Below are 20,361 nucleotides of genomic sequence, written 5' to 3' on the forward strand. Positions count from 1 at the left end.
AGAGCCTCATCTCTCACTCTGTCCTAGACTGATGGGCGGGCTGTCAGGGAACAAGAGAGAGGTGAGGTGGAAGGGATAAAGGGAGAAACCAAAAAAAATCTATTAATCGTCAATGATATTATCAAAACATATTTTGTGTTCTAACTCCTATCCTTGGGGCTTAGAACAGTTCCTGTGTAATTTGAAACTAAAATGTACTTCCTTACCCAGCAGCATCTCTTCTGTCTTACACACACACACACACACACACACACACACACACACACACACACACGTGCAGCCTCATTGCTGGTCTGTTGGCAGTGCTAATTATGTTCTCTATAACACATTCCTGATTGCATAGAATTAAATAAGGCAGGTGTGGAGGTGACGGAACAAAACAGAGTATGACTTATATGACAGACTGATCCGTCTGGTGGGGGACAGGGTGAAAACAGCAAATGTTATATATGGAGATTAGGACAAAAAGTACAACAGAGTCACACTTTTATAAAGATAAATAAAATCAAACTGAAAATAATTTTAAGTTTCTTCTGTTATAAATGTCGCCTGAGCACACTGTCTTACTGTTTTTCAGGCTTTCAGAGGCTTCTGATTTACCTTCTAAGGTAGCACTAAATTAATAGAGAAAACTATTTTGATAGAATATTCAATTTTGCATTTACAACTTGAAGGCTGATTCACAATCACCAGTTCTACATTAGAGGGAAAGTAAAAGGTAAAAACACTTTTACTCTGTAAGAGCTTTACCAAGTAGAGACAAAGACGAAAAACAAATTCTAGATAAAAAGCAGAAATAGAAAATCTGGGCACATAAGCCAGACTATAAGCCCAAACCGAATTAGCTAAATTTCATAAATGATTAAATAGCTGTAACCATAGGCTTTCCCCAAACCAGAAAGCCCCACTTGTAGTACTGGTGACGCCTTCTTTCAAAGCAAAACCTTTTCGTACTATAGTCCTATCCATGTTCACTGTAACTGGGTGTTCGCCAAACCACATTTCTTTTCTCCTGGGGGCCACCTTCCCTCTCCACATTCCCAGCCTCCCCTAGAGCAGGCTTGGCCTTACAACAGAGTTTTGGCCAATGCAACATGAGTGGAATTTCTAGGGAAGCCTGGGACCATGAACAACTGCATGGAACATAGTCATGCTACTCTTCCACACACATCTGCCCTGATCTGCTTGAGACTAAAATGGGAGCAAGTGCATTAAGTGACTGAGCTTTGGGTGTTGTTTTAACAGCAGCTGATCGAACCTAATACACACCAAAGGCAGAAATGAAATGGTCCTCTAGACTAGACTACAATGTTGCAGACCATGAATGGGTTAACTGCAGGTGTCCTAAATGGTTCCACCAGCCACTGAGAGTTGAGAAGCTTCATGTTCTGATATTGTAAAGTTTTCAAATGACCTTCCAGAGGCCAGGGCATTTAAAAGCAATCAGGTTATAAAACAGGAGGAGGACAGAAGGAAATATGAGCATGGGTAGCCCAACTGGTACCTAAGATGCCCCTTCCAAGCTTGTGAGTTCGCGAGAGTTGAGATCACGCCCTCAGCTTAAATGTTTCATTCACGTACCAGCATCTACAGAATACAATCAAAACTTCTAAAGCTGGCACTTAACTCTCCATGATTCATTTCTGCCTCCCTCTTCATCTTCAACCACTATCCATCTTCTGCTGACCCATCCTGCATTATATGTGTATCCTAAACAAGCCCCACCTCCATGGCTTTATGCATAATTGTTCCTCTATAAGGTATGCCCTTTGCCTGCCTCATCTGCCTCCAAAATTCATAATCATTCTTCCAGGTTAAGCTTAAAGACATCTTGTTCATTCATGGCTTTTGCTGAAATCTGTTCTCCTTAGGAAGCCCGCTTCTTAAGCTAGGTTCCCATAACCCTTTATGACCACTGACTGTATGTATCACAGCACTTAATCATCAAAGTTATAATCCTGGCTCTTCATTCTCATCCTTGGCTAGACTCACAGGTCCTCAGTGATGAGAACCATGTGTGACTTGGTTCACTCCCTGTGGCCAGTCGAGTACCTGGTGTCCCGCACCCCCCACATACATCAAACAATAGGTGCATGATTAGTTGAAAATAAGGAGCTTCCTGGGGTGTGCAGCACAAATACAGTGGAACCCTAAAGGTTTTCCAGAAAAGCAAGAAATATGCCATCAAAAGAAGCCCACTGCAGCCCTTGAATTAAGATTTGCTATACAGACGGTCAGTCAGTCCATCTTAAGGCTGAATTACACTTGTCCATAAGTACAGGTGTAAAAGGAAAGCAGACTTGAATAGAAGCTTTAGAAAATGTATACAAATAAAAATGGAAAATGACCATCTGAAATAGGAAAATAAATCTGGATCAAAGGACTTCGTTGACCCTGCCAAATGCCACTCCTTCCTGCCTTGGTACTTTAAAAAGATACATTTTTCCCCTTAAGCAACACAGGCCTTTATCCCAACATTAAAATGTAAATATTAGAGATTCTATTTGTGTCCAACAATAGAAGAATGGTTAATTACATCAGGGTTAATTCTAAGAGAAGAACTTACAACAATAGCATGGGAAAACATTCACTAGAATGTTGACTGCAAAAAAAAAAAAAAAAAAAAAAAAGAGTAAGATGCTGTTTACCTGAAGTCTGATCTCAGCGATGTATATAAAGCACAGTTTAACACTTAGATGAAACAATGGGATGAAATGCAACAAAATGTTGTAATTGTGGTTTTATCAGACTAGTTGAAAAAAGGGATGGTTTCATTTTCTTCTCTAGGTTTCTAAAATATTTTCCAGGTCTTCTACAATGAGCACAGAATACTTTTATAATTAGAAAGTAATGCAAGAATGCTCGCAAGTCAGACTGCCTAGATTTGAATCCTATTCCCTATGGAAACCGTGTGACCTTCAGACAAGCATTACACTTTCCTGTTGCTTCAGCTTACTCACCTGTAAATGACAATGGTAGGAGTTTCCTTTTAGGGTTTTTGCAAGATAATCATGAGATGATCCATCTAAAGAGCTTAGAACAGTGGCTGGTGTAAACTCTGATAACCATTATCCAGTGATATTACACGAGGAGGAGCCCAGGTGTGCTCCAGAATTTGAGAAGCGGGCACTGAGGTAAGATGGCAAGAGGATAGGGGCGCCTGGGTGGCGCAGTCGGTTAAGCGTCCGACTTCAGCCAGGTCACGATCTCGCGGTCCGTGAGTTCGAGCCCCGCGTCGGGCTCTGGGCTGATGGCTCGGAGCCTGGAGCCTGTTTCCGATTCTGTGTCTCCCTCTCTCTCTGCCCCTCCCCCGTTCATGCTCTGTCTCTCTCTGTCCCAAAAATAAATAAATGTTGAAAAAAAAAATTAAAAAAAATAAAAAAAGATGGAAAGAGGATAGGCTCAAACAATAAACTTTGCCTCCCACATTCTTTTACAAGAGCCCCCCTCCACCCACTGATCTACGAGGTATATTTCTTAAGACCCCTGGTGGGTGCCTCAAATCAAGGATACTACAGAACCTTATATTCACCATGTTTTTTCCTAGATTCACATACCTATGATAAAGTCAAATTTATAAATTAGGCACAGTAAGAGATTAAAAACAACAGCTAATAAAAAAATACAACAATTACAATATACTAAGTCATGTGAGTGCAGTCTCACAAAATATCTTATTGTACTGCACTCACCCTCCCTCTGAGGTTGATGTGAGATGATAAAATGCCTAACATGATGAGATGAAGCGAGGAGAATGACATAAGCACTGTGACACAGCATTAGGCTACTACTGACCTTCTGGCGATATCTCAGAAGGAGGATCATCTGCTTCCTGACCGTGGTTGATGGGGTGCCTGAAACCAAGGAAAGCAGAACAAAGGAAAACAGAACCATGGACAGTGGCACCACAGATACGGGGGATGCTACTGTACTTAAGACTGCCCAGGGATTCAAGCCTGGTAAATTACTGGTTCTCCACCGTGCAACCCTCAGTCTCTCCTTTACTAACACAGCTGCCAGGAGAATGAGGTATAGAGGAAGAAATGAGCAATTTTCAACTTTATTCTCCATTGCTTTTGTCCATTTTCTCACCGCCTCCTCTCTTTCATATGTATTTTGTCTTCACTGGCAATTTTGGGCTTAATTGGTAGAACGCAGAGAAGCTGAAGTAAACAAAGCTCAGCAGAATATAAAGAGGAAAAGAAAAAAAAAGGATGGCTTGAATGTCAGACTTGACTGTAACTATAATCAGGGAAGCAGGTTGGTGTGGCACTGTAACATACATGACCTCCTAGTGAAGTAGACTAATGTTTTATTTACCGCTCTGATTCTCTCATGGCAGAGATAATTTACCTGTGTTATGATTAAATCCTGCTTCCAGGCTCTCGGCAACTCTTGCCTACCATAGTATCTCGAATTTGGGAAATCTGTCTGTATTTAGACAAAGTACTGAAGATAACTAGGGAGGCAAAGAAAAATCCTTTCCCCTCCAACAGTTGCAGACCTGGATTCAACCTATTAAAGTCAATTGGTAGATTTGCACAAGTAGTCTAATTAGAGATATTCAGATAGTAGGCACCCGTTCCCTCTGCATTCTAGGTTTAAAAAGAAAAATCAATGTCTACACACAGGAAAAAATTGAGCACTTATTTCGAAGCCACAAATTACAGCAGTGCCATGCACAGAAAACCAGTAGAGGGGCTCTAGGTCAATGCAAAAATACCACCTCATGGGGAAGGATGATTGGAAGGGATGGGCAGAACTTTCACCTCCAGGTCACAAGCTCAAAATGCAGCCCAGTCCTGCCTGTATGATGTTTATAACCCACTGACAGTCCATGCGAAAAGAGCTGGCTTGAAGACTACATTTTCATCAGAAATCACCATCCTTTCCGCTGAAAGGCTGAAAAACAGTAGGATCCCCCAAATGAACTCACCTACTCAGCTCCTAGAGGTGTGTTCCAGCTGGCACGGCTGAGTCAAATTGCACACTGCATACAGTTCATTTCCAGCTTCCTGACCCAGCTCTGTGGCTGAGCACTTTGGCAAGTTGAGGCTTCTAGACAGGAATTCAGCCCACAGTGCTTGCCTTGCCTCCTGACTTTCAGTCACAGGGTCAGAAAGAGGGAACAGAAAACATAGAGGGGAGTCTGAATCTCCTTCTTTTAGGCTGCTGGGGCCTAAACCCCTTTGCAGCACCAAGTCTGGTGACTGAAAACAAGATCTAAAGGTGAAGGATCATCTAATAATTTCCAGGCTTTGTTTAAACAGGAAACTAATAGTCACTAAACCACAGCCACATGCCAAGTACTCTGTTACACATTGAATTCAGAGCCACTAAGGGTAATCACCAAAATAAAAAATCAAGATACATGAATTAGAGAATACACCCCCTTATGCAAAGGAATCTGCAGGCATCTTTACTTTTTAAGCTTGCGAGGCAAGTTTTACCTCTGTCTCACTCCAGAAACTATTTCAGGCAACTCAAAGTTAAGTGGTGTCACCACCACCATCATCACCACCACCACCATCACCATTCCCATTTTATAGTATTGACAACAGAGGCCAAAAGGACAGAAGTAAAATGCTCAAGATCACACAGCTAGAAAGTGGCAGGGCCCATAAATGAACACAGATTATCGAGCGAATGCTTCTGCTTTACAACATGCTACCTCTTACTATAGACCAGAATTGCTTTTTCCCTAGCCAAGTTTACTCAAAAACTAGGCTAGACCAAAATGGAGACAATAGATTACCTCGTACAGTTCTAAAAGAAAAAACAGCTTTTGGGTTTTTTCCTCTTTCAGCACGACAACCTGAATCACAAACTGGTCAGTGCTACTTCTGGGAATGCCAAGTCCACTCGACTGAATACCTAGTTTTGATGTTGGGTTAAAAATAATTAGCAGCATTCCACAATTTATAAAACAGAATCAGAACACCACAATCCCTTCCATGTAGGTGGCCAAGCAGAAATATCCTTTCCTTTCATGAAAGACCAAGAAAGAGAAGCATCCCAGGACACGGACCGAACTCAATCAATGGATACTATTATTTCTGCTACTGATCCTAAGCCTCTGGGAACTGATGTGCCAGGGCAGTGTTACGGCATGTTCCCTGCAATTTCCCATTCCAACTGCCTGGGAACAGCATATCGCTCATCTCTTGAGGTGCACACACCCCTCTTGCATCTGAGTGGTCCCTCACTAGGCATTTCTACGGTCATCCATAAAAGCTAAAAAAAAAAAAAAAAAGTCCTCAGAAGTCACAGAGAAGTTGTCTTTTACAGAGTGCGATTCTCTGACCCAAATCAGTCTTTGCCTTTGAATCAGTTTATGTTACCAGTTATTTAGCAGATTGATTGCTGCTATGGCAACTGCACATCCCTCTGCATAGACACAGGCAGAAGTCCTTGATACGATCCTGGCTTAGCCTCTCTGGATGCATTCAGTACAGGCCAAAAATTAGAGGATATTGGGAAAATTAATTGTCTCCTGCACTATAGGCCCTAGGACCGCACTGTGGCACAAAGAACAAATGAAGACTGGTGTGTAAAGCGAGGACTGTGCTTACTGTCCAGCAGCCTGGGAGGAGAGACAACTGAAGAGTCCCCAGCTGTGCTCTCGCCACACTGCTCACCTTTGCTTTCCGCGCTTTCTGCCAAGTATCAATGCAGGATGTACCCAAAGACTGCAAATGCCATTTGGCAGTGATTTGGAGTTTTTCAGGAAAGCTTTTCGCCAGGGTGGAAAAAGAACAAGCTTTTCCTTGCGTCAGAAAGAGCTGGATACAGATTCTGAGTATACCATCTCCTGGCTGCATGGTCTTGGGCAAATCCCTTGAACTCTGAAACCTCGGTTTCCCCACCAACAAACATGGAATTAAGCACAGTATCTGCTCCACCTAGTTGTTGCGAAGACTGTAGGAAACCACAACCCTGGCACAAAGAGAACTCTGTTCCTTTCTTCCTTCTTATCTTCCCTCTTCAGTTTTCTTTAATGCCTTCTCCTTTCTGCCTGATTAGCAAGAGAGGTGATTAGGCTCATTAGAGGACTCTATGCTGTCCTCTGTTTCTGGTTTAGGAGCTTGAGCCCAAATTTTTGCTAGGTGTGTCAAATCTGCTGTATGAAATAGATCAGTGCTTTTGGCTGGTTTCAACCCAAAAGGCCAGGCTGGGTCCTACAAGTGAGTTTTCCTCTGACTAGGTTTCTCTCCTTGACCACCGATCAACCTTCTTTAAAATCCAATTGTTTATCATGAATGAAGCTGGAAACTAGAGTGTGAGTACAGAAATTGGACCCATCCCCAGAAGAGGCCCTCACTTCCCATGTTCTGAGTGTGGCTGAGGCTATGAGATCTACTCGCTGATGAACCCATGTTATTAGCAACCATGCTATTTCTGTATCGGGAGGTGCCTGGAGCACTGATGGAAATTTTCTAAACCATATGTTGTTTTTATGTTTTAACATTGTATATGTATATATAATTTGCATAAATACAAAAATAAATAGCTGTCCTGTATTTCTCTGAAGATTGTAAACTCCAACGAAAGAGGTAGAAACCTTCCCACATACTGGCCTTAACAGCATGGAGCTTGGTACACAGTGAAGAGTCAGCAATGTCGCCAGCCCAAACTGACTCTGGGATTTAATAGTAATAATTTATGATGCAAATATTCTCATTTTATGTACTTTTCACCCTCGAGGGTGAGAAAGAATGGCACAGCCAGGTGTGAGCCCAGAAGAGCTACCACACTGTAAAGCAATACCACTTTCGCGAGCTCACTCTGAAGATCCCAGGTTTCAGGGTCAGATGACGATAAAGTAATTCATTGAAGGTAATGCTTTGTTCACAAGGTATGACCAGAGGCACCTGGGGCCTCGGAGAGCAACATGGCTTTAAAGACAGAGAGATCTAGGTTCTGGATCCAAAGCCTTTTTAAGACTACGTCTTGTTTGCTTTAAAATGGGTAAGGTGTATTTATTTACCATGCAGGGTTATAGAATGTGATAGCCAAGAGTGCAAATCCTACAGTTATAAGTGTCTGGGTTGGACTCTTGATCTCACCACTTAGAAATGGGTGAGCCGGGAACCAGTGACATGGCCTCTCAAAGCCCCAGTTTCCTCATCTGAGAACTGGAGATGCCCACGTCCTACTTTATGGGGCTGTTGCCAAGATGAGCTCAGATTATCTATGTAAAGTGCTTAGCATAGGGCCTAACACATGAAAGAGAGCTTGATAAATGTAGCCCATAGTGGTGTTTATAGTAGTAAATGAGATGATGGATCTAAAGAGCCTGGTTCTCAGGTTTTTTAAAAAACTGGAAACTTAAACCACCTGAAAAGTGTGCTGTCTAGAAAATTCCAGACACTGCAAACCTCTTTAGAATCAGGAAGTTGGAAAGGCACCTGTTTCGATAAGAAAGGAGTCATCTTCTAAATCCAGCCTCGCACTGAAATTGTTTCAGTGCTGCAGAGCAGTATGGAGACTGTGAGGCCTGGCTCACACACAGCCTTCCTGGTTCTGAAATGATGCCTGCTGGAACACATGGACCAGGGGCTTGTTGTGCTCCACAGCCCTGGGGGTGGGCGATTACTAGTTACTGCCAAAAATGGTGGGGAGAGGAAACACAAAAGCAAAATCTAAATGAATCGGTATAACGGGACAGTGCCAAAAAAAAAAAAAAAAAAAAAAAAAAAAAAAAGTCAACTGACAGGCTGGCCAGCCACCCCCTGAAAGCAATGGGTGGGGGGAGCGTTTCACTTTGAACAATGGGGCCATCAGCGAGGCCAGTCAGGCAGCTCCGTAAGAGTTAAAGCAATAACTAAAGTAATGACTTTATTATAGACACCTAGCACAGATCAGATTGCTGGTCATGCTTTTTTTGTTTTGTTTCTTCAAAGATACACCCACGCACCTTTGGCAGTGTTATCCTCAAAAGACAAGATGTTACTTCTAAGCTGCAAGACCTCAGGCGCTATCTGTCCTCACCCACACCCAACTGTCTACCATCTTCGGCACCAAACATATCCCTGAAGACAAAAATGGCCCTTCAGTTCCTGAGTCGTTTAAACTGAAAAACCAGTTAAAGTACCATTCCCAAAATAAAACAGAAACGTGGCCACTGGCATGAAATATTTACAGCTGTGAGACCCCCCCAAAAAAAAAATGAAGAAGAAGAAGAAAGAAAGAAAGAAAGAAAGAAAGAAAGAAAGAAAGAAAGAAAGAGAAAGAAAGAAAAGCAAGAAAGCCTTACTTGACCTGGGAGGCAAGGGACTGATTCAGTTACATAAACAACAGAGAAGCACTTCACCCTAAACCATTCCCTGTTCTGGGATCCCTCTATGCACCTGTCATTCGAGTTAAAGACCCAGGAGTTGTCTTCAGCTGCTTCCTCCCCTCACCCCCATAACCAGTCACTGATGTCGTTTCATCTATTCCATATCTGACATGTCTCCTTGCCTGGGACACCCCTCTGCAGCTCAGGTCCTCCTATCTCTCAGTGACCAACACAGCCACAATGCTCACTGGCTCTTGTCTATCTCATGTTTTCCCCTTTCCAACCACTTCCCACATAGCACAGCACAGCTTGCAAGGTCCTTGAAGATCAAGACCCTACACGCATTCTAGTTTTATCCTTTGCGCAGCCCCTGAAGCTCCCTCCCAGCCCACCATGTCATGCATGTGTGTGTTGTCACGCTGTGAGACGTGCTTTTCCCTCTGCATAGGGCTACCTCAGCCCTGTAAACCCTTGTATGCACACTTCAGCACTCTGTGCAGATGTTCTCTCTTCTTTCCTTATCCTTCCTGGATCCCTCCCACCCCTAGCTAGCCTCAGCGGCTCCCTACACTGTGTTCTCTGTTCTTGCGTGGACTCTCATCATAGCGTGTTTCGTACTACATGGCAATCATCTCCCTGTCTCCCTGTCCACTCCTGTTCACTGTGCTTTATGTGATGTAAATGCGGCCATAAGAAGAGACACAGGAGAGGCTCAGGAAAACAACGTGTCCTTTACCCACAGGTCCTAGAAGCAGGAGGCACTGCACGTCACACGCGGTGCCAGGGGACGTGCCAGGTTTTAGTCAGGAGGCAGAAGATGGGCAGGGGAAAGTCTAGGACAGACCCTTGGATAAGGCAAGGTGGGGCACGGTAAACATTTCAGGATTGGCTAGTTTGGATTATCTCTTTACACTTTAGGCTATTTAGGTGGTCCCTAGCTACCTGTCCTGGACTCTGAGCTGGTTAGGGAAGAGGAGTATTGCATCCTGGAGCGTGCAGGCTCTGGATTGGTTAGTCTGCTGCTCAAAGGCATGCTCCCAGAGGCTGAGCCCTTTGTCAACTCTTAAGAGTTGGCCAGTCCCTGAAGGGCCAGTCAGTAAAAAAGCCAGGAAGATTTTAAGATGTCAAAATATCACAACACACAGAAAAAAATAAAAATATAAACAACTCCCAACCACCAAACTAAAGCCTGGGCTCTTCCCTGCTCCATTCTTGACCCTGTTCTGGCAAGACTCAGAGCAGGGCTCATATTACACTGAGAAGCTGATAATGTACTAGTTTACCAGTTTCCTACTGTGCTGGTAGACCACCAGAAAGCTGGTGCTTTCTGACTTAATGCCCTTACCTTACTGGTTAGTCAACATTTTGAGTACCATCCCTGATTATCACCATTGGTATGTATTATCACAGAAGCTAAAGAACCCGCCTAAATCACATAGTAACTAACAGAGCCAGAATGTGAAGCTATGTCTCCCAAAGCCAGACCCTGTGCTCTCTCCTTTCCATCACACCGCCTCTTTGCTCTTTGTTTTTACTTCTAGACTCAGGCACCTAGAACAGGGCAGAGCATCCAGCAGGCAATCATTAAATCCCAAATGAACTTAAGGCATAAACAGCAGTGAAATCAAACATTTTAAACTTTTCCCATAGCTGATCTATTCTATGAAACAAAAAGGTGGGAGGCCTATACCCATGTTTTTAACCAGAAGACAGCGTATAATAACAACAGCTTACTTCATCAAAATGCAATATGTTCTTCCCTATAGGAGCTATCTCATTATAATAGCTACTTACTGAGTGCCTCCCATGGAACATGCACTGTGCTAAGAGCTTTGTGTTCATTATCTTAGTTCGTTCCCCCACCAACCCTGTGAGTTAGAAACTACATCTTTATCCCCATTTTTGGTGAGGAACCAGAGGCTCAGAAAGGATATGTAGTACATTTCACAGCTCAGAGCTGGCAAATGGCAAAGCAGGGATCAAAAGTTGGGTCAGACTCTCCGAAATGCTTGTCCTTTCCACTATGCCACACAACCATTTTCTTATCCATTCATGTATCATTTGCAGGATGAGTAGGTAGGGCAGGAAATGGGACTTCATACTACCTGGAGGTCTTGGCGACAAAAAGGTGCTATATCACCATTAAGTAGCTTCGTCAGTAATGGATTATTGCGGTTTCTGTCTTCCGGGACCAACAGGAGGCTTGGCCATGGGCTCAGGACCCATCTCCTGCTAGAATCTTATTAATGCTTCCTCTGTACAAATAAGAACTGGTGTATTGTGTTAAATTGACTGACACAAACAACCATGCTTTATCCAGAAATAGAAAATGCAATTTTCTTTAGCAAAATAGAACATAGGAAGTGGTGGGGGTTGAAATGTCATGCACAGAACAAAGGTTTGGCAGAGGAGAAAGGTTAAAATCAATCACCCTACAGGGGGAAGAAAGGTCTGCAGTATTCTACAGTAATTATCCACCCAAAGTCACACTGCAGAATTGAGAGCCGCTGCTACTTAAAACTCTTCAAAAAGGAAAGAAAGAAAATTCCCCATCCCGTCATGTTGATGTTTTACTTTTCATGAATCGTTTGGAAAGCTCATAGATACACTATTGAAAACAAGAGACTGCCATTTAAATATTTTCACCTCTAGTGGTAGGAAGTGACCTTTTCATACAAGAGTGAGGTAGGGAAAAACCCAAACTGCTCTCTCAACAGAAACCACCACCAGCATATTACTACTTGGACGGGTGTGCTAGAGGAAATTACAATTTAAATTTTTTTTAATGTTTATTTATTTTTGAGAGAGAGACAGAGACAGAGACAGAGTGTGAGCAGGGAGGGGCAGAGAGAGAGGGAGACACAGAATCTTAAGCTGTCTCCAGGCTCTGAGCTGACAGCACAGAGTCCAACATGGGGCTCAAACTCACGAACCACAAGATCATGACCTGAGCCAAAGTCATATGTTAACTGACTTGAGCCAACCAGATGCCCCAGAAATTACAATTTCAGTGAAAAGCAAAGCATTATTTGATATATCATATCCACTGAGTGGGTACCACTCAGATTTGCCAGTCAATAACCTTCTCTTCAAGTGGAATGTCTACTCACATTGCTGTGGTTTCACAAATATTAAATCATTGTATGACTTTTCTCGGATTGTTGTTGTTATTTTTTCTTCACAGCAAGGTTTTCATGTTGCTTTCTACCTACAATTATGAATTCTTCCAGGTCCCATAACTGATGTTTTCATCTCAACCCCCACTGGTTTTAATCCCATGACATTCTCCATTCGGACCAAGAGGAAGCTGTTAAGAGGAATCATAAAGCAAAGACCAGAAAACACTGGCTCTTGTGGTCCAACGCTAAGATATGGGGTAAAATAGAAAGAATAAAGAAATGTAGTCCATCAAGGAATTGTCAATAAAAGTACAAAGTAATGTTCTTTCTCTAACAAGGGAACCTGCACTCTGTCCTGGCCATGTCCAGCCAAGACTAAATGGTTTATGGAGACCCTATTACCTGTTCAACTGAAGACATAACAGAAGAAGGGACTGACATCATAGCAAAAGACATGAGTTAGAGACTGGCCTTTCTGTTTGTTTGTATGATACAAGATGGCAAATAGAAGTATTAAGTCAAGGGCACCTGGGTGGCTCAGTCAGGTAAGCGTCCAACTTCGGCTAAGGTCATGATCTCGTGGTTCATGAGTATGAGCCCCAAGTCGGGCCTCTGTGCTGACAGCTCAGAGCCTAGAGCCTACTTCAGCTTCTGTATCTCCCTCTCTCTCTGCCTTCCCCCGTTCATGCTCTCTCTCTTCCTCAAAAACAAATAAACATAAAAACAATTTTAAAAAAAAGAAGTATTAAGTCAGAACACTGAAATCATTTAAAAGCAAAAGGATGATATATACAGTATTGATATATTACTCAGCTATCAAAAAGAATGAAATCTTGTCATTTGCAGAACATGGATGGAGCCAAAGTGGAAAATAAGTCAGTCAGAAAAAGACAAATACCATATGATTTCATTCGTATGTGGAATTTAAGAAACAAAACATATAAACATATGGGAGGGGGGGAAAGAGGGAAACAAACCATGGGAGACTCTTAGAGAACAAATTGAAGGTTGATGGAGGGAGGTAGGTGGGGGATGAGCTATATGGGTGATGGGTATTAAAGAGGGCACTTGTGATGAGCACTGGGTGTTATATGTATGTGATGAATCACTGAATTCTACTCCTGAAACTAATATTGCACTGTATGTTACCTAACCAGAATTTACATAAAAATCTGAAAAGGAAAAAAAAAAATACAAGCAAAAAGATGCATGGTGTGGCTTAGCCTTGATTTGACCAGGAAGCAGGAAGATTAGGGTAAGGAAATAAACTGGCTCAGGGTTCCATCGAGTCAAATAGGTCATGACCTTCAATGCCCTACATGACAGTGTGATTAATAATAGTGATTCCCCACATCTAAAGCCTCCTTCCTGCTGAGTATACTCTGGAAAGTCACTTCTTCTGTTAAATATAGATTTGGTTTCTAAGTCACTTCCAGCTTTTGTTCTCAATTCCTTTTTATCTAGAACAAGTCCTACACACCTTCTGAGTATTAACCGTCCCCAGGAACCCATGTCCCTTATTTAATAAGAGTGATGTGAAATGAGAGATCAGGGCTATAAGGTGTACTGACTTCTCAGAAAAAATTAGTCTATAAAATTTTTAAGGGTTTTAGTAGCAATAAAAAAATTTTACCGTTTAAGAGGGACGGATCTTAGGGCACTGGAGTTTGTTTTTGGGGGGAAAATGCTGTAAAGATGATACTGATAAGAGCATGGCTACATTGCCTTGAGCAAGTAGATATATTCTCCTAGGGCCTCAATCTGCTCATCTGTAAAATAGAGGGGTACAGCTTTGTAAATATCCCTAAGTCTCTTTCTGGCCATAACATTCATGAATTAAATCAGAATCAAATTTAGAACTCAGAGTTTAAGATTTTTAGTTGTCTGCTTAGGACATTTTTGTGTAATTAAAAAAATTTTTTTAATGTTTATTTTTGAGAGACAGAGAGAGAGGGAGAGGGAGAGGGAGAGGGAGAGGGAGAGAGAGAGAGAGAGAGAGAGAGAGAGAGAGAGAGAGAGAAAGGGGCAGAGAGAGGGAGACACAGAACCCGGACCAGGCTCCAGGCTGTCAGCACAGAGCCTGATGTGGGGCACAAACTCTTGAACCGCGAGATCATGACCTGAGCCAAAGTCGGACACTTAACTGACCGAGCCATCCAGGTGCCCCTGCTTAGGACATTCTAAATAGCTGTTTTCTCTGCAATAGTTTTATGTACCTGAGAGATCAATTCAATACCCAAGAAAATAACATTCTGTCTCTTCCTTGCTTTGCCACTCTCCCTCCCCCTGACCCCTGCCTCAGTCTTCAGTCCCCCACCTCAATCCCTAATAAAGGCCAAGATAGGGTAGGCCCAAGGCAGACACTTAGACCAGCCTCTCCATTCAATGGACTCTCAGAATTATTCCGGTTTCTGAATTAGACGATTCCCTCCTTCACCCCCAGCACTTATCTCTTTGGTCAACCATTAAAAGGGATGAAGCAAAAGCACTGCCCAGCAAGAAACTCGTGTAGCTGGCAGAAATGAAAAGCAAAGATCTTCCCTCACAGGTCAAGTCTAACTGACACAACACAGATAAAGCTAAGCTACAGGAGAAAAGGCAGACTCACAAGCAAAGGAAACTAGGGAGGAAACTATTCTGAGTTCCTTTCACCAAAAATTGTAACATATTTGTGCTTTGTTATCCGAGCCTCCCGGAACTCTCTGGCTTCTCTTTATTAATATTATTGTTATTGAAAGATTTTTTTTTTTCCACTTGCCGACAAGCTATTCCCTGATTAGCTGGAATATTCTGGCTGTCTTTAAAACCTGCTGTCATACTATAGCATTCTACCTGAGCCCTGGGGGCAACCTGAAACAAACAGCTTCTTTTTCTCATTGTGGTCCAGGAGTTTAAGATCCTGCAGGAATAGCACTGGAATTATTTAAAAAGTCTCCTGTTTCCCTGGCGCCCCAGAGCTGTTTTAGAGAGACAGTGACCTGGGACCTGCCACTCGGCATACGGTTTGCTTTTGAAAGCACACACTGCTTGCCCAGAATTGGCTTTCCTCCTCACAGTCCTGCTCAAAATGGGAAGGAAAATGCCAAAGAGGCCAAGTGAAATGAGCACGTTCATGAGTTAGGTTTATTCAGTAGCAAGGGACACACTGATACACAGGGAGTTAGCACAAAGAAGGAAACTCTGTACCCATGGAAGAGAGAGGGAAGCTGGTGGACAACGGTGGAGGAGAAGGGTTGAGGGGCTAGAACCGGGAGGCTTTCAAAGCAGGAGATGTTTTAAATGAGGGGGATGGCTAATGGGCTGGGAATTCTTTGGGAATTTGGGAGAATGGCAAGCTTCCTTCCTGGTCTCACAGAAATGTGGAGTTTAGGGGAAGATCGGCCTTCGATGAAGAACAATTTGGGGAAACAATATCCTGAGGAAGAGGAAGGTGTTAAATTCTGGCTGAAGAGCATTTTGATGAACAGTTGAGGGTGTATGGAAATTGTTAACAAAACAAAGAATGCTTTTGTGTGCACAATGGAAAGGATCTGGAGCAGCACTAATTGTTGGCGGAACCAGAGTAAAAGAATTGTGAAATAATCAAGGAATTTGGACTTCAGAGAGACAGACAATTTGACAGAAATGGAGGAGCAGAGCTTTCTTGGAAGTGACTAGCTGTAACTGGCCTGACTAATTAGCTGAACTTTCTAAAGTTCAACAGAGACGGAGGTAGCACCACCATGCCACTGGCAAGGCAGCAAAGATGTCTCTGGTTTATTTTTAGAAAATAAAACACTAGTTGGGGTTGGAAGGAGAGGATTATGCCCATAAACATGTATGTACAGGGACGCCTGGGTGGCTCAGTCAGTTATGCGTCTGGCTTCAGCTCAGGTCATGGTCTCGCGGTTCGTGAGTTCCAGCCCCATCGGGTTCTGTGCTGACAGCTCAGAGCCTGGAGCCTGCTTCGGATTCTGTGTCTACCTCTCTCTCTCTGCCCCTCCCCTGCTTACGCTCTGTCTCTCTCACTCTCAGAGATAAGTGTTAATTTTTTTTTTTTTTTTTACTGTATGTACATAAGGCCAGATTCCCTGCTTCCACTGAGCCCTTCCATGCCAAAGAACAGGAGCCTGCCCCACTGGGGCCTGGCCCAGGTCGGGCAATCAGGTCAACGAGCTCTAACAAGGGCTTAGAGAGATCAAGTGTGCTGCTCCTGCTGAGGAGTACAGAATGGTGTATTACTAAGCTTTTGACACTGATGGAATTCTGCCATTCACTGAGCTCTCAGTGTGCTTTAGTCGAATGAGTAATAATCCAAAAGTTCGGAGATGTGAATTCTGGTCCCAGCACCCCTACTCACCCTTGAAGGAGAAAACTGTCAAAGTCAACACTTGCCTTCCTGGAATCACCTTGCCTCCCCTCCACAAGCTGATCTCTGCCCCCACCCTTCTGACAAATCTACTCAAGCGAAGGTCACCCATGACTCTGTCCTGACACAGGTGGATACTTTCAGTCTTAGCAAGGCATTCTCTTCATCCCTCGGTTTCCCATGAACCCAGTTTACTGCTTCTCCTCCACTGGAACCACCACCAGAACTAAATGCTGGTGAGGTAGGATCCATCAGTAATCATCTGTGGACCTCAAGAGAATCATGACCCTTAAAAAAAAATAATTGAATAAAATACCTTTATCACTAAGTCTCTATTTCTTCATCTTTTCAAACTCTAAAACATATGGCTGTGTGATCTTCTCACAGTGGCTTGGTGGACTCAAGAATCAAATATCCTCATTAGGGGAAAAGACTCACTCGGCAGAAGATTCTAGAATCTGTTACATGAAAAGGATAAGTGAGAATATTGTCTTCTCTCTCTTACCAAGGTCCCCAAAGCAAGGCATCTGCAGTTTTGGGTTACTGATACCAAAGCTTTGTGTATGTAACACCGTCTCCTTCATAAAGAGATAGGTATTAATGCACAGATACACATTACATAGATGATAAATGGATCGGCTTTGGTGTTGCCATTATCTCATTCTCTCTAGAATGCGATCTAACTTATTATGCTTTATACTGTAATAAAATCCAACTTCAATTTGAGTAAATAGAACTGTTCTTTTTAGCAGTATCTGCTTATGATGCTTAATGATAATTATGCAGATCTATTTATATAAACACATTAAAGATGGTTCTGCTGTTTCTATGTCAATTCATTTGTCATGGCTCAGTACATAATTCCCTACACTCATTCTTTTTAGAATATAAAAATAATACTTCCTAATTAAAATAACATTAGAATAAAGTCAGAGAAGTAGAAAGAAGATCTTTATCACACCGAGTCCCAACATTCAGTGGCATTAGATGATCACTTCGGTGTATTTCCTTTTCAGCAATTCTCTTAAAGTTTTTTGTTTTACAGACATTATTTAAGCATATAGTTTATATGTAGTTTTTAAGAAGAACACATGTATCCTCTTCCCGGAGAATATTAATACGTGATCCTAAAGGTATTTGGGGATAAACTGTCACTTCAAAAACACCTCTTACAGAGAGCATTCACAAGGTTTTTCAACAAAAGTCTGTAAATACCTTATTCCCAGTTTACAGTGGTAATGTACCTCTTCAACAAATAAAGCTAAATAAAGTACTCAGGAAATTAATGCCATTTAACATTCCTATCAAATCGATGTAAACACTATACTCACACCTCTTCTCTCTCAACAGCTAAATCACCAAACACAGATGCCACCACCACGTCAGCACCTCAGCCTCAGAGAAGCACATGATGAGAGCGGAGCTCAGGCGTTAGGTCATCCCCGGCCACGCTTCCCAACACAGCTGTCCTCCCATCATTCCAGTGGAAGCGTCTTGCCGTTCTAGCCTCCAGGAAAAGAAATGAAAAGAAGAAACAGAGCATCTAACTTTTCCTGTTAGGCTGCTGCCTAAGATTCTTTTGGGCTTCAGGACTGAGGTGATCTCTCTGAAGGAAGGACCCATGCCTCACTTACCTTTGTATCCTGTGACTAAAACTTCACATGGTACATGGCCAAAGCTCTATCGGTATTTGTTGACTGGTAAATCAAGGCCGTGGGCAAATGACCAATTAGGAATACTCTCAATTCCAAGTAGCAGACAACACAAATGCAGTGCTTTAAACAAACAAATAGGTATTTTATCTATCTATCCATCCATCCATCAATCGATGATAAATGAAGCAAGAAGTCCACTGATACAGCAAGAAGTCCAGGGCAAGGCAGCTGTCGGTGTTTGTTCAATGGCTCACCAATGCCAAGCTTGATGTCTCTAAAATTCTCTAGGCCTTCTCTTAATAGTCCCAAGACAACTGTATTTGCTCCAGTCCTGAATCCATGTAGAAGGCATGAATGGGGCTTGAAAAGCCCCTGGCTGACTTCCAGTTAAACATCATTAGCAGTATCACCTGACTGCCCCTACTTGCAAGAGAGCCTGGCAAGGTGATCCTTTTTCCTTGAGCTGGGCATACAGTCTGGATTCTGTTAGCAAGGAAGAAGGGAGAAATAAATACTGGCTAGGCATCTAGCAGCGTCTGTCTCAACAAATACTGTTCCCCCATCTTCTTAACGTCTAAATGATAAGAGAAGTATACACTGAAAACAGTGTAAGATATTCAAGAAAACACACTTTTCACTGCAAATTTCTTTAGGTAAGAAAGAAAGTGACCTCAGTGACCGGCACTTTTGATGACTGTGATTCGGTGAACCCGAGCTAGTGGGTAGTTCAATGGAGAGGTCAATGGAGAAACCCAAGAATGTGCAGGTCTCTAGGGGTACAATCAATCCCATAATATGTCAGCATTTCTTCTCTTTGGAAGGGGACCTAAAACAGAATAAAACTTAAGTTTGATTTGTCTAAGTTAGCTGAATTATGAATGTATTTCTTTGGTTTTGATGGGATTCGATATTTTTTTTATTTTTTTAAGTATTTATGTATTACTTATTTATTGAGACAGTAAGAGTGGGGGAGGGGCAGAGAGAGAGAGGGAGAGAGAGAGAATCCCAAGCAGGTTTCACACTGTCATCACAGAGCTTGACATGGGGCTCAAACTCACCAAACTGTGAGCTCATGACCAGAGCAAAAATCAAGAGTCATATGCTTAACCGACTGAGCCATTCAGGTGCCCTGTGATTCGAGATTTTAAAAATAATCTAGAGGATTTGTTGAGTGGGAATTGGAGGAGCCACTGTTTAACCCCTTTTCACTGTATCATGCAGCCTGTGCTTGAAATTTTTAGCAAAGAGGACTCTTCTACTCCATAAGGTGGCCTATTCAACTCTTGAATTCCTCTAATTAACAGAAACGTCTTTCCTAATTCGAACTGTATTTTACCTCTTGGTGTTACAAACCCATTGGTTCTAATACAATTTTCTACAGTGACTAGAATTAGCCTGTCTCTCCTCACACATGACAGAACTTTACATATATCAACAAAGCTACGACACCTGTTCTCTTAGTGAAAAAACACAGGCCCTCACACTACTCCTAAGTTGGCCTACCTGCCATAGCCCTCCTCCTCCACCTCTTCTTCTCTGGTGGAGAACCTAGCTGTCCTTCTCTGGGCACTATGACTTGGAGTATAGTCCCTGCGATGAGAATTAGTTGGGATGGGCTCTGGCCATTCCTGAGTGGGAGTCTGCAACCAACCTCGTTGTCAAGACATGCATTAAATTTTTTGCTGGGAAAATTTACCCTTTTGGTTCTGGTCCACAGCCCTAAGCCTAAGGAAAACTACTTGAGACCCTCACTGATCAAGCACACAAGTTTTCTCTCCCACTATTTTTGCTAGGCAAGTCCTCTTCAAGTCTTTAGAAAAAGAAAGAGAAGGTTCAACAACACTGGGATAATATGCTATGGGAGCTTTCCCTTCAGGTAATCAAGCTATTAATATTTGGATGAATCTGTTGTTAAACTGTTAATATGCTCCAAAAGATAGCTCCACATTTTTCCATTTC

The 20,361-nt window shown here is 42.6% G+C and overlaps 1 long non-coding RNA gene across 1 annotated transcript; it reads right to left on the reverse strand.

Annotated features, from left to right (window-relative positions):
• Positions 1 to 16,381: 16,381 nt before the first annotated feature.
• Positions 16,382 to 19,370, reverse strand: LOC123381571. The gene is made up of 4 exons (XR_006588723.1): positions 19,073 to 19,370; positions 18,382 to 18,885; positions 18,081 to 18,254; positions 16,382 to 17,205 (listed from the first exon to the last, which is right to left on the reverse strand). It is a non-coding gene; the product is annotated as an uncharacterized LOC123381571 (long non-coding RNA).
• Positions 19,371 to 20,361: the final 991 nt, after the last annotated feature.

This window comes from Felis catus, chromosome D4 (genome assembly GCF_018350175.1).
Source record: "Felis catus isolate Fca126 chromosome D4, F.catus_Fca126_mat1.0, whole genome shotgun sequence".
In the NCBI taxonomy this organism is placed as follows: Eukaryota; Metazoa; Chordata; class Mammalia; order Carnivora; family Felidae; genus Felis; species Felis catus.